Consider the following 14,644-nt stretch of genomic DNA (forward strand, 5'->3'; position numbering starts at 1 on the left):
ATCATGTTGTCAATTGTGGCATGTGGAATGTTGGTCCACTCCTCTTCAATGGCTGTGTGAAGTTGCTGGATATTGGCAGGAACTTGTGCACGCTGTCGTATACGCCGGTCCAGAGCATCCCAAACATGCTCAATGGGTGACATGTCCGGTGAGTATGCCGGCCATGCAAGAACTGGGACATTTTCAGCTTCCAAGAATTGTGTACAGATCCTTGCAACATGGGGCCGTGCATTATCCTGCTGCAAAATGAGGTGATGTTCTTGGATGTATGGCACAACAATGGGCCTCAGGATCTCGTCACGGTATCTCTGTGCATTCAAAATGCCATCAATAAAATGCACCTGTGTTCTTGGTCCATAACAGATGCCTGCCCATACCATAACCCCACCACCACCATGGGCCACTCTATCCACAACATTGACATCAGAAAACCGCTTACCCACACGACGCCACACACGCTGTCTGCCATCTGCCCTGGACAGTGTGAACCGGGATTCATGTGTGAAGAGAACACCTCTCCAACATGCCAAATGCCAGCGAATGTGAGCATTTGCTCACTCAAGTCTGTTACGACGACGAACTGGAGTCAGGTCGAGACCCCGATGAGGACGACGAGCATGCAGACGAGCTTCCCTGAGACGGTTTCTGACAGTTTGTGCAGAAATTCTTTGGTTATGCAAACAGATTGTTTCAGCAGCTGTCCGAGTGGCTGGTCTCAGACGATCTTGGAGGTGAACATGCTGGATGTGGAGGTCCTGGGCTGGTGTGGTTACACATGGTCTGCGGTTGTGAGGCTGGTTGGATGTACTGCCAAATTCTCTGAAACGCCTTTGGAGATGGCTTATGGTAGAGAAATGAACATTCAATACACGAGCAACAGCTCTGGTTGACATTCCTGCTGTCAGCATGCCAATTGCACGCTCCCTCAAATCTTGCGACATTTGTGGCATTGTGCTGTGTGATAAAACTGCACCTTTCAGAGTGGCCTTTTATTGTGGACAGTCTAAGGCACACCTGTGCACTAATCATGGTGTCTAATCAGCATCTTGGTATGGCACACCTGTGAGGTGGGATGGATTATCTCAGCAAAGGAGAATTGCTCACTATCACAGATTTCGACTGGTTTGTGAACAATATTTGAGGGAAATGGTGATATTGTGTATGTGGAAAAAGTTTTAGATCTTTGAGTTCATCTCATACAAAATGGGAGCAAAACCAAAAGTGTTGCATTTATATTTTTGTTGAGTATAAATAAATAGTCAAATTAATTTTGCTTCTTGTTACATATAGTAGTAGAACTAGATTTAAAAAATAAATGCTAATTATAGACCAGTGTGACATGCTTAATTTATACCGCTTCATGACACATTTTTGGACAGATGCGACTAAAGCCCTGGTCAGACCGAATAATAAAGGCATGAATAATGAGCCACGTATGGATTTGTCAGAAATTTCAGTGATTATTTGAATAACGAGCCACGTTTATGATGTTCTTCTGAAGAAATTGCAAGAAACAGATGTTAAAAAAGGCTACGAGGTCTGTTAGAAAAGTATTGGACCTTTTTATTTTTTGCAATAACCTTGTGGATTTGAATCACGTGTGACTGCATCATCCAAGCTTGAACCTTCGTGTGCATGCGTGAGTTTTTTCACGCCTGTCGGTTGCGTCATTCGCCTGTGAGCATGCTTTGAGTGAGCACTGGTCCTCCCCCCTCGTCGGATTTTCATTGTGAGGAAAATGTCTGAACGACTGGAGCAGCGCTGCATCAAATTTTTCCAGAAACTGTGAGAGACAGCCAGGTGGACACCATTCGGAAAATTCAGATGGCTTTCAGGGACGATTTTATGGACATTACACAGATTAAGGAGTGGTACAGCCGGTTTAAAGATGGCGCACAATGGCGGAGGGCGCGCCGCACTCCGAGCGGTGATCAACAGGCTGAAATGACCAGATCATTTCCAAACTGAATGCTGTGTTGATCCGGAACGTTGTCTGACTACCAGAGAAACGGCAGAAAAGGTGGACATAGCACTTTCCCGGCACATTCCACTGTTAAAGGAGATTTTGTCATGAAAACAGTAGCGGAGGAATTTGCCACGGAGCCGCTAATGGCGCGGAACGAAAGCACCTCCGTGTTGGTCTCACAGGACATGTTGTGACATGCTCAGCTCTTCGACAATTTCTCGGACACTCACTCGACTGAAAAGCCACCCAAAGCTATCTGAATCTTCCCAAGAGGAAGAGTGGAAGAGTTGGGCATGTCCCGTGAGACTTCCAACACGGAGGTGCTTTTTGTTCTGCGCCATTAGTGGCTCCGTCCTGACGCGCGAATTCTGCTGCACGTCTTTCATTACAAAATCTCCTGTAACAGTGTAATGTGCCGAAAAAGTGCTATGTCCACCTCTCTTGCCATTTCTCTGGTAGTCAGACGACATCCCGGATCAACACAGCCTTCACTTTGGAAATGATCTGGTCGCTTCAGCCTGTCGATGGCCGCTTGAAGCACGGCGCGCCCTCAGCCGCTGTGAGCCGTCTTTAATCCGGTTGTAATGCTCCTTAATCTGTGTGATGCCCATAAGATCTTCACCGAAAGCCATCTGAATTTTCCGAATGGTTTCCACCTGGCTGTCTCTCAGTTTCTGAAAAATTTTTGATGCAGCAAAGCGGCAGTCACTCTGCCATTTTCCTGACAATGAAAATCCGCTGAGGGGGCTGGACCACTCCTCCCACAAAGCGTGCTCACAGGAGAATGACGTAACCGACAGGCGTGAAAAAACTGACGCATGCGCATGAAGGTTCAAGCTTGGCTGATGCAATCACACGTGATTCAAAGCCATAAGGTTATTGCAAAAAATAAAAAGGTCAGATACTTTTCTAACAGACCTTGTACAAGGGCCTTCTCAGAGTGGAAAGCGATTCAGCGATCAGATGAGCTGCACTGTGTGCACTGACACACACACACACACACACACACACACACACACACACACACACACACACACCTGCACTGATCTCTTGCCTAACCTCCAGACATCCTGGATTTGTCTTCATCTGTCTGTGCTTCACAACCTTCCATTTTTCAGTTCTTAAATTCTTCCACCTTTTCTTTCCTGTATCATGTTCCCAAATCCTGTAATCTGCCATTGACTTCCTTCTTTTCGTCCTCGATCTCTGATTCTTTTTTTTGAATGAATGAATGATTTATTCAGCACGCACGAACAAAATCTCTCGTTTACAAAACGAGAGATTTCATGCACAGTCCAGATTTCATTGGTGTGTAGGGAAACTTTAACCGCTGCGCAGAATCAGACACAGAGTTTTCACAGTAAGACTTTATTTCTTTGGTTTATGTAAATGCCAAAATCACTGGTTCTGTTAACACTGGTACTTATTAACTAGGTTAGCTGTTTTTAAGCCATGGAAAAAGGTATCGCGCAGATATTTAAGGTTCCCGTGTCAATATGAAAAAGTGGTATTATGTCATCCCTAATATAAATACTGTGGAATGATGCCATACTTTTCCTTAAACTAATTCCTGCATTCTTGTAAAAACTCTGGGTTTAAGGCATGGTAGATGGATGGAAGCATGGGTGGATGGATGGAAGAAAGAAAGAAAGAAAGACCGTTATCTTCACTGCACATACATAAAAATTATCCTCTGCATTTAGCCCATCCTAGCAGTGGATGGGTTAAACTAATTAAACTAATTCCTGCATTCTTGTAAAAACTCTGGGTTTAAGGCATGGTAGATGGATGGAAGCGTGGATGGATGGAAGAAAGAAAGAAAGACCGTTATCGTCACTGCACATACATGCAACAAAAATTATCCTCTGCATTTAACCCATCCTAGCAGTGGGCAGACACTGTCTAGTGCCGAGGGACCAACTCCTGATGTAGAGGCGCTGCCTTGGTCAAGGACAGAGAAAAGAGGAGACCCTAAAGAAGCATGTTTTTGATTGTGGGAGAAAACCCACACAGACAAAAGGTATCAGTGCTTACCACTTGTGCAGCCTTTCTTATGGCTGACATGCACGTTTTTGCCAAGAGGTGGCACTATTGTTAGTTATTCTGAATTTGAGTTTGAAGTTTGCCACCATTGGGCTTCCGTAGTTGGTTAGAATTGAGAGCTGAAGCAGCAGACTAAAGTAGCACAGCAGCTTTACCTTGTTTCCACAGAATTTTGGAAATATATGTCTGTGAGTATGACTACATGTGCTGTTTTATGCCAAATATGTTTAGTTAAAGGTCATTTTATAAAGATAAAATTATTTTGGTCGCAATTCTAATTTCTGTTAACCCGTCTATGGCATTTCCCAGTATGTGTTAGCATCAAGTTAAGAAGATGTGCTATTAATATTTAAGTGTTTGCAGCAATAATGCTAGCCACATTTAGGAGCATTTTAAGCACTGTGTTATATCTGTATACATGACTGAACACACCTGTGCAACTAAAAATATTTTATTTTAATACATTTCTTTTTGTGTATTTTAGTTTTACAGTACCTTCAACTGTGAGGCAAGAATTAAACAGGCTGAACCTGGAAGACTTCGTCTCTCATTTGGAGAACTGTTTACCTGTCTGCCAAACTAAACACTTACGTTCAGGGAGGGCAGAACAGTAAAAAGACATCCTTCTCATCACACTCTGCTGGAAAACAGACAGTCTAAGCCAGTGATTTTCAACCTTTTTTACCTTCATGGACAGCGACATGACGCCTCCTAACCGGGCAAAATATTGACGAAGTACCCGGATGTTAATGCATTTTCAATGGAGATTCGCGATTGAACACACTCAGAAAAATGCTCGCAAAATACGTGTTAAAACGCCATTTTGTCCTGGATATCGAGCCAGTAAAATTAAATTACATTAAATTATGTCAGGAAAGTATTAAACTTACTCTGACACACACCTTCACAAATATTAGTGTTGAAAGTTACACGGATCTGCGCTGTCCGTCCTGAAGCTGCTGCTCAACGCAGCTCCTAAAACCATTACAATACATTAATATATATATTGTATTTTTACACAATTATCCTTTATTGACCGAGTTTCATTCATGAAGTCAGCGGTGTGTGTGTGTGCACATCTCTGTGTGTGTGGCAGCACAGCGCGGGTCATTAATCTCATTATTTTAAGGTGCAAAAAAAAAAAAACTCCCCAGTCTTGTCGAACAATTTTTAGTCACTAACGACAAGTATTTTAACTAGAAATTGGTCTAGCAGCGGAAAATATCAACTAGACATAAGTGAAATTAATGATCCGTGTCATCGGGCGACACAGGTACGGCAGGAGACATACAGCTGTTTATCATCCAAATATCACGGACAAAGTGACAAGAAGAACCAAAACCACTTACTTATGGAAGGAAATATTGTCTCCCTTGTTCCTCCGTTTGTGACTTTGCCAACATGCGCAGCTTTCCGGCATATTCCACCTGTTTCTTGACGAGACTAAGTGAACTTCTATGCACACAAATCACTAACTTGCCCGGAATTAAAATGGCGATCACGCCTCCTTGTCGGCACACGGCTCAACGCTACTGCGCGCTTTGCTGCCATCTACTGGAATAAACAAGCATTACACCATCTGCCACACTATTACAGCACATACACCCGATAATGGTGATATCCAATAATTGCCCACGGCACCCCTGACGATCGATCACGGCACCCTAGGGTGCCGCGGCACCCCGGTTGAGAATCACTGGTCTAAGCTACAGTTGCAAGTGTTGAGCAACAGAGAAGACTCAAACATGGCAACTCCTACAGAGAAAGACAATGAAGACGCACTGGAAACTAGATCAAGAATATCTAGTTCCTTATGTTCCAGCCAGCGTACATCATCCATTGCTGTCGCCAGGGCATGAGCAAAGCCGACGCTGCTAGAGTAAAACTCTCCTTTGCACAAAAGGAAGCAGACATCTTGAAACAACAAGCTGAACAGCTTAAAAAGAAAGCTGACCTAGATGCCGACCTACACGTACTCAAGTCAGAGAAAGAAGCTGCGGCAGCACTAGCTGAGGCTCAAGCTTGGGACGAATCCACGCAGGAAAGTGGAACCCCACAACAGCTCCAACTGGTCCGAATGCCAACTATGGATCCAGCCCAACGAACTCAAGACTATGTGCAGCAACTCGCAGAGTTAAACAATGATCTGCAAACTATGTGTAGGTCTGCCCGACCCCACATCTTCATCAGTTTCACGGCCAGCAATGGACACCGGTGATGCAGCAATACTTAAAGAACCAAATTGTCACCAACACAGTGTAAACAGTGAGGACTTTAAACCCTTGCCATTTCTATCTGCTACCCCAGCACATGGAACTGGGATGGTCACACCACAGCATTGCCATGCTGTCAACCCAAAGAGAGAGCCTACCATCTGGAATAATGATCAGTATGGAGGGAATCCAGTCAACTACAATAGTCCACTTTATTATTCTCAGCCCAATGTATCAACATCCAAGCCTCCAGACGTTCGCCCTACAGACACCTCAGGCCTAGCAAACTACCTGATGCGGAGAGAGATGGTCAGTTCTGGGTTATTACATTTTGATGACCAACCTGAGAATTATTGGGCTTGGAAAGCGTCTTTCCAGAGTGCAGTTTCGGATCTGAATCTGTCACCACAAGAAGAACTAGATTTGCTTGCAAAATGGCTTGGACCAACATCAGCCGCACAAGCAAGGAGATTCAGAGTGGCCTACATTAACAACCCTAGAGCAGGGCTCCAAACGGTGTGGCAGAGACTAGAAGAGTGTTTTGGTGCACCTGAGATCATAGAACATACATTGTTAAAAAGTTGAGGATTTCCCAAGGATAGCAAGCAGAGAAAACCAGCGTCTGAGAGAGCTAGGAGATCTTCTTTTGGAACTGCAAGCAGCAAAGCAGAATGGCTATCTCCCTGGCCTTTCCCATCTTGATACAGCACGTGGTGTTAATCCTATTTTGATTAAACTTCCATTCAACCTTCAAGAGAAGTGGGTTACAGTCACTTCAAGGTTTAAGAGAGACAATGGTGTGTCCTATCCTCCATTTTCATTTTTTGTTAGCTTCATTAGTGAGGAAGCTAAGATTCGCAACGACCCTAGCTTTGCCTGTGTCACCACCTTTAACCCTAGAACTGAAAAACCAACAGTGCAAAAGCAGAAATACCAGCCGTCAATCTTTGTCAGAAAAACAGAGGTGTCACAAACAACCAGAGCTGGTAAAAATGCTCCCACAGACAGGAGCATCGTGGACCCTGATAAACAGTGTCCACTACATGGTAAGCCACATCCATTGAGAAAGTGTCGTCTGTTCAGGAGCAAGTCCTTGGTAGAAAGAAAAGCTCTCTTGAAAGACAAAGACATCTGTTTTAGATGCTGTTCTTCCACTCATCACATGGCCAAAGACTGTACTAAGAGAATACAGTGCAGTGAGTGTGGAAGCGAAACTCACACCACAGCACTACATCCACAACCTTTTCTGTTAAAGCCAGAAAGCTCTGCTCCCACTGAAGATCATGGTGGGGAGCAAGCGGAGGCAGCTCCGACTGCTGTAACATCAAAGTGTATCCTGCCAATCAGCCAGAAAGAGCAGTAAAGATGTATGCTTTTCTTGATGAACAAAGTAACCGTTCACTAGTAAAAACAAACTTTTTTGACCTTTTCAATACCGATGGACATGTAGAACCATATACCTTGAAGACATGTTCTGGCATTACGGAGGTGACAGGAAGACGTGCAAACAACTTCATGATCGAGTCTCTAGATGGTACAACTCGACTCTCCCTTCCTCCTCTCATCGAGTGCGATATGATTCCTGATGATCGAACAGAAATTCCATCACCTGAAGTCGCTCATCATTATCCCCACCTTAAGACTCTAGTGGGCAAAATTCCAGAAATCGATCCAGATGCCGAGATTCTCCTTCTCGGCAGAGACATTCTCTGTGTACACAAGGTCAGAGAACAGTACAATGGACTGCAGAATGAACCATATGCTCAACGTCTTGACCTTGGGTGGGTTGTAGTCGGAGAGGTGTGTCTTGGAGCAGCACACAAATCGGCCAACATCAGTGTCTATAAGACCAACATCCTACAAAATGGACGAGCTTCACTCTTGGGTCCATGCAAAAGCAACATTCAGGTCAAAGAGAGACTCAGTTGCCACACTCCAAACCTCAGTCTTCAAAATGCCACGAACTATGTAGTGAGAGAGTGTGTTTCAGAGTGTTTCAGAGAACACAGTATGATGATCAACCCGCTCTGTCAGTTGAAGATGAGATTTTCCTAGAAACACTTGAGCGACAAGTCTATAAAGATGAGACAAACACTTGGGTTGCCCCCTTACCTTTTCGGTCACCACGGAACCAACTCCCAAACAACAGAACTCAAGCCGCAAAACGTTTGTCGTCCCTACGCCGCACTCTAGACAAGAAACCACAGATGAGAAAAGATTTCATCAACTTCATGCAAAATATGTTTGATGCCAAACAAGCAGAGCCAGCCCCACCACTAAAAGGCGACCAAGAGTGTTGGTATCTACCATTGTTTAGTGTTTACCACCCTCACAAACCAGAGCAGATAAGAGTAGTGTTTGACTCCAGTGCCAAACATGAAGGAGTTTCTCTTAAGGACATACTCTTGAGTGGTCCTTATCTGAACAATACCCTTACTGGGGTTCTGATCCGTTTTCGCAAAGAACCAATCGCAGTTACAACAGATGTGCAACAGATGTTTTATTGTTTCACAGTCTGTGAGGAACATAGAGATTTTTTAAGGTTCTTGTGGTATGAAGACAATGACTTGCAGAAACCAGTGAGAGAGTTTCGCATGACAGTGCATGTATTTGTCAACAGTCCATCACCAGCAGTTGCCATTTACTGCCTACGACGAGCTGCTTTGGAGGCAGCTGAGTCCAATGCTAATGCAAGAGAGTTTGTCATGCGCAATTTTTATGTGGATAATGGACTTGCATCATTTCCCAATGAAACAGAGGCCATCAAAACTCTGCAAATGTCCAAAAAAATTCTAGCCGAGTCAAACATCAGATTGCACAAAATAGCATCAAACAGCAACATTGTCATACAAGCATTCCCTACAGAAGACAGAGCTAAGGATGTTAAGGACTTGGATTTGGGAGGGGAATCACTGCCCCTTCAAAGGAGTCTAGGCCTCAGCTGGAACCTTGAGACAGACTGCTTTACTTTTTGTGTGTCCCAACAGGAGAAACCTCTGACCAAGAGAGGTATTCTCTCTATGGTGAACAGTCTTTTTGACCCTTTAGGATTTGTGGCACCAGTCACTGTGGGAGGAAGGAACATAATGAGGGGGCTTTCGGACGAACAGTATGACTGGGACGCTACACTCTCAACAATAAAACAAGAACAATGGAAACTCTGGAGAGATGCCATGAAAGAACTGGAACAACTTGAGATCCCAAGACCTTATGTTGCTGTTTCACTGGCCACACAGACACAGTACAGGGAACTTTGTGTATTTTCAGATGCATCCACCATTGCTATAGCTGCTGTAGCCTATTTGAAAACCATCTCCACAACGGGGGAATGCCATGTAGGATTTGTCATGGCAAAGTCCAAGCTAGCTCCACGTCCCGCTCACACAGTTCCTTGCCTTGAACTTTGTGCCGCCGTCTTGGCAGTTGAGTTGGCAGACTTCATTAAAGGTGAAATAGACATTGACATACACTCTGTGAAATTCTACACAGACAGCAAAATCGTGTTGGGCTACATTAATAACACCTCGCTTAGATTTTACATCTATGTGTCTAACCGAATCACACAGATCAGGAAGACATCTCATCCATGCCAGTGACATTATATCAAAACTGAAGAAAATCCTGCAGACTATGGTACATGACCAGTAGCTGCAGCAGCGCTCAAAAGCACCAACTGGTTTTCTGGGCCATCATTCCTGTCAAAACCTCAGCAAGAGCACACTACACAGACTGACAACTTTGAGCTAGTACATCCGGACATGGATCAAGAAATCCGTCCTGAGGTAACAGTCATCAGTACTAAGATGACCAAGGCCTGCTTGGATCCCATAGGTTTGAAAGATTCTCCACGTGGAAGTCATTAATGCAATCATTCTCCACACTAGTCTTGAAAGCCAGAAGTGCAAAGCATCCCAACAGTGATAGCACTAGAGGAAATGAAAGAGCCCAGGCAATGATTGTGATTATCAGGGCTATACAGCAAGACGTTTTTACTAAGGAAGTCCAATGTCTTTCCAAACAACAACAGATCCCAAGACACAACCCTCTTTTGAAGTTGGCTCCATTTCTAGATAACAATGGATTAAGAGTTGGTGGTCGCATAACCTCGACAGACATGTCTTTCGATGATAAGCACCCACTCATCATTCCCAAGTCCCACATTGCTATACTGTTAGTGAAACATTATCACGAACAAGTTGCACATCAGGGGAGCCACTTTACAGAGGGCACTATAAGATCAGCTGGACTATGGCTAATTGTGGGAAAGACACTTGTTTGTAGTGAGATACATAAGTGTGTCATTTGTAAAAAATTGAGAGGGAAGCTGGAAGAACAAAGGACGGCAGATTTGCCAACAGACAGATTGTCGTTGGAACCACCTTTCTCACATGTTGGGGTAGACATCTTTGGCCTATGGATGGTGACCTCTTGGAGGACAAGAGGAGGCTACGCAGAAAGCAAACAGTGGGCAGCCATATTCACTTGCTTGAGTACCAGAGCGGTCCACATTGAGGTTATTGAGACTACGACCACTGCAAGCTTTATTAATGGCCTCAGACGTTTTATGGCCATTAGAGGACCTATAAAAACGCTCCAATCAGATCAAGGTACAAATTTTATTGGAGCCTGTAAAAAGCTCAACCTCAACTCAGAGGATACTGAGCTAGGGGCATACCTTCAGGACAACAAATGCTCCTGGATTTTCAACCCTCCCTACTCTTCCCACATGGGTGGAGTGTGGGAGAGGATGATTGGCACTGCACGATGCATTCTGGATGCCCTTCTTCTCAAGACTAACAGATCTCATCTGACACACGAGATACTTACCACTCTGATGGCAGAGGTCACCGCCATCATGAACTCCAGACCATTGGTTACAGTATCTTCCGACCCGGAAGCTCCTGCAGTTCTCACTCCGTCAATGTTGTTGACACAAAAAACTGATACACTGTCTGCACCTGTAGGGGATTTTGATGTGAATGACCTCTCCAACAAGCACTGGAAAAGGGTTCAAGGCCTTGCCGTCGAATTTTGGAAGAAGTGGAGGCAGGAATACTTGATGACACTTCAACCGAGGAAAAAGTGGCATTCAGAGAGATGTAACCTGCAGATGGGAGATGTCGTACTGGTAAAGGACTCACAGGTTAAACGGACTGAGTGGTCCACTGGACTTGTAGTCAAGACGATACCCGGTCATGATACCAGGGTGCGTAAAGTGGAAGTTAAAGTAGTCAAGCAGGGCACTCCTAAAGTGTATTTGCGACCTGTTTCAGAGGTCATCTTACTCTTTCATAAGGATGGTGAGTAGTGGTATAAACTATTATACCAGGTGGGGAGTGTGCAGCCTTTCTTATGGCTGACATGCACGTTATTGCCAAGAGGTGGCACTATTGTTAAAGTTATTCTGAATTTGAGTTTGAAGTTTGCCACCATTGGGCTTCCGTAGTTGGTTAGACTTGAGAGCTGAAGCAGCAGACTAAAGTAGCACAGCAGCTTTACCTTGTTTCCACAGAGTTTTGGAAATATATGTCTGTGAGTATGACTACATGTGTTGTTTTATGCCAAATATGTTTAGTTAAAGGTCATTTTCTAAAGATAAAATTATTTTGGTCGCAATTCTAATTTCTGTTAACCCGTCTATGGCATTTCCCAGTATGTGTTAGCATCAAGTTAAGAAGATGTGCTATTAATATTTAAGTGTTTGCAGCAATAATGCTAGCCACATTTAGGAGCATTTTAAGCACTGTTATATCTGTATACATGACTGAACACACCTGTGCAACTAAAAATATTTTATTTTAATACATTTCTTTTTGTGTATTTTAGTTTTACAGTACCTTCAACTGTGAGGCAAGAATTAAGCAGGCTGAACCTGTAAGACTTCGTCTCTCATTTGGAAAACTGTTTACCTGTCTGCCAAACTAAACACTTGCATTCAGGGAGGGCAGAACACCACTCAATAACAAAATTTTCAAGTTAGTAGAATATTAACTGGACAATAAACATGTTTCAAGTATAGTAGTGTGCTTAAGATTTTAAAAATGAATACAATAACATTCTCTATGACATGAGGACATTTATTTTATTTTTTTTTTTTTACCTATGGACTGGTTTGTTCCATGTCATTTTGATTTTCACAGTCTGAGTACAAACGCACCAGTGGCTTTTTTTTTTTTCTTTTGATCATCAATGTTTTTCCACACATACATGTCAAAGCAGCTAAAAACAGCCTATATTGGATTGTGTTTTTCAGTTTCTTGTTTTCTGTGCCTGACTGTTGGACATGATACCTGCTCTCAGTTCACTACAAGCAACCAGCACAACATGAACCAGTAGATTCCTCATTGCTATCAGTGTTTATCCGCTTGGGTTTATTTGTTGCTTTGTTATCTTATGTGCTGTGTTAAGGAAGCTTCAACGGTGGCTGACTGCAACCTGCAGTCCTGTCGTCATTAGACTGCTTAATTCTGTCACTGTTCATTGGTTTTGGTTTTTCTGTCTCCCTTTGGTGAAGATGCCTCTCGTAGCAAAGCAATGATGATGTTAAATTAAACAGGGATGTTGAATCACCACAGGGGTGGTGTGGCGATTCACAAGTGCACACGCACACGCACACACAAAACTCCAAAGCAGGGATCTTTATGCTGTCAACATGCTCAAAAAAAAAAAAACTTTGAGGAAAGTTTTATAATCAGACAAGACAGACTGATACATTTGGCCACAGTGACAAGAGATATGTTTCAAGGCATAAAGGTGACACATTCAGCTCCAAGAACACTGTACCATCTCTTAAGCATGGTGGCAGCAGGATCATGGTCTTAGGCAGTTTTTCTGTTTGATGTCTGAGAAGGGCCCATCACATGGAGAAAATGGCCCAATTACTTCTGGTACTTAGGGGCCATTAGCCCATATGCCACCCTTTTGAAATATGAATCACGGATTTAGGATTTTTTTAATTAATAAAAAAAAAAAAAAAAAAAATATATATATATATATATATATATATATATATATAGTTGTATGCAAACGTTTAGGCACCCCTAATGATTTTCCTTTATAAATCATTGGTTGTCTGGATCAGAGATTTCAATTAACTATATCATATAGCACACAAACACACTGATATTTGAGAAGTGAAATGAAGTTTCTAGTATTTACAGAAAGTGTGCAATAATTATTTAAACAAAATTAGGCAGGTGCATAAATTTGGACACCCTTGTCATTTTACTGATTTGAATACATTCAGCACTAATTACTGCTCACTGACCCTTGACCTCCTTACACAGGCGAATCCAATCATGAGAAAGGGTATTTTAGGTGGCCATTTGCAAATGTTTCCCCTCTTTGCATCTCTTCTATTGAGTGGCAACATGGGAGCCTCTAAACAACTCTCAAATGACCTGAAAACAAAGATTATTCAACATCATGGTTTAGGGGAAGGGCACAGAAAGCTATCTCAGAGATTTCAGCTGTCAGTTTCCAATGTGAGGAACATAGTGAGGAAATGGAGGACTGCAGGCACAGTACTAGTTAAGGCCTGAAGTGGCAGGCCAAGAAAAATCTCAGACAAGCTGAAGCGAAAGATGGTGAGAACAGTCAGTCAACCCACAGACCTGCTCCAAAGACCTACAACATGCTGCAGATAGTGTCTCTGTGCATCGTTCAACTATATAGCGCACTTTGCACAAAGAGATGCTGTATGATGCTGGAATGCAGAGGAAACCTTTTCTGCATACACGCCATAAACAGAGTCGCTTGAGGTATGCTAAAGCACATTTGGACAAGCCAACTTCATTTTGGAATAAGGTGCTGTGGACTGATGAAACTAAAATTGAGTTATTTGGACAAGGGGCGGTATGCATGGCTGAAAAAGAACAGCATTGCAAGAAAAATGCTTGCTACCTACAGTTAAAATTTGGAGGTGGTTCCATCAAGCTGTGGGGCTGTGTGGCCAGTGCAGGTCCTGGGAATCTTGTTAAAGTGGAGGGTCAAATGGATTCCAGTCAGTATCAGCAGATTCTTGAGAACAAAGTTCATGAATCAGTGACAAAGTTGAAGTTGTGCCGGGGCTGGATCTTTCAACAAGACAATGACTCCAAACACTGCTCAAATTCTACTAAGGCATTCATGCAGAAGAACAAGTACAATGTTCTGGAATGGCCATCTCAGTCCCCAGACCTGAATATTATTGAAAATCTGTGGTGTGATTTTAAGCGGGCTGTCCATGCTCGGAAACCAACAAACCTGACTGCACTGGAGATGTTTTGTAAAGAAGAAAGGTCCAAAATACCTTCAACCAGAATCCAGACTCTCATTGTAAGCTATATGTCAACTCTCATTGACACACACATACACACACATATACACACATATACATATATATACATACATATATACACATATACATATATATATATATATA

General features: G+C 43.1%; 1 protein-coding gene across 2 annotated transcripts in view; it reads right to left on the reverse strand.

Moving 5' to 3' along the window:
• si:ch211-212o1.2 (uncharacterized protein LOC492735 homolog) overlaps positions 1-14,644 on the reverse strand; it is a 177,123-nt gene that overhangs the window by 11,419 nt on the left and 151,060 nt on the right. The window lies entirely within an intron of this gene.

This window comes from Thalassophryne amazonica, chromosome 8, assembly GCF_902500255.1.
Source record: "Thalassophryne amazonica chromosome 8, fThaAma1.1, whole genome shotgun sequence".
In the NCBI taxonomy this organism is placed as follows: domain Eukaryota; kingdom Metazoa; phylum Chordata; class Actinopteri; order Batrachoidiformes; family Batrachoididae; genus Thalassophryne; species Thalassophryne amazonica.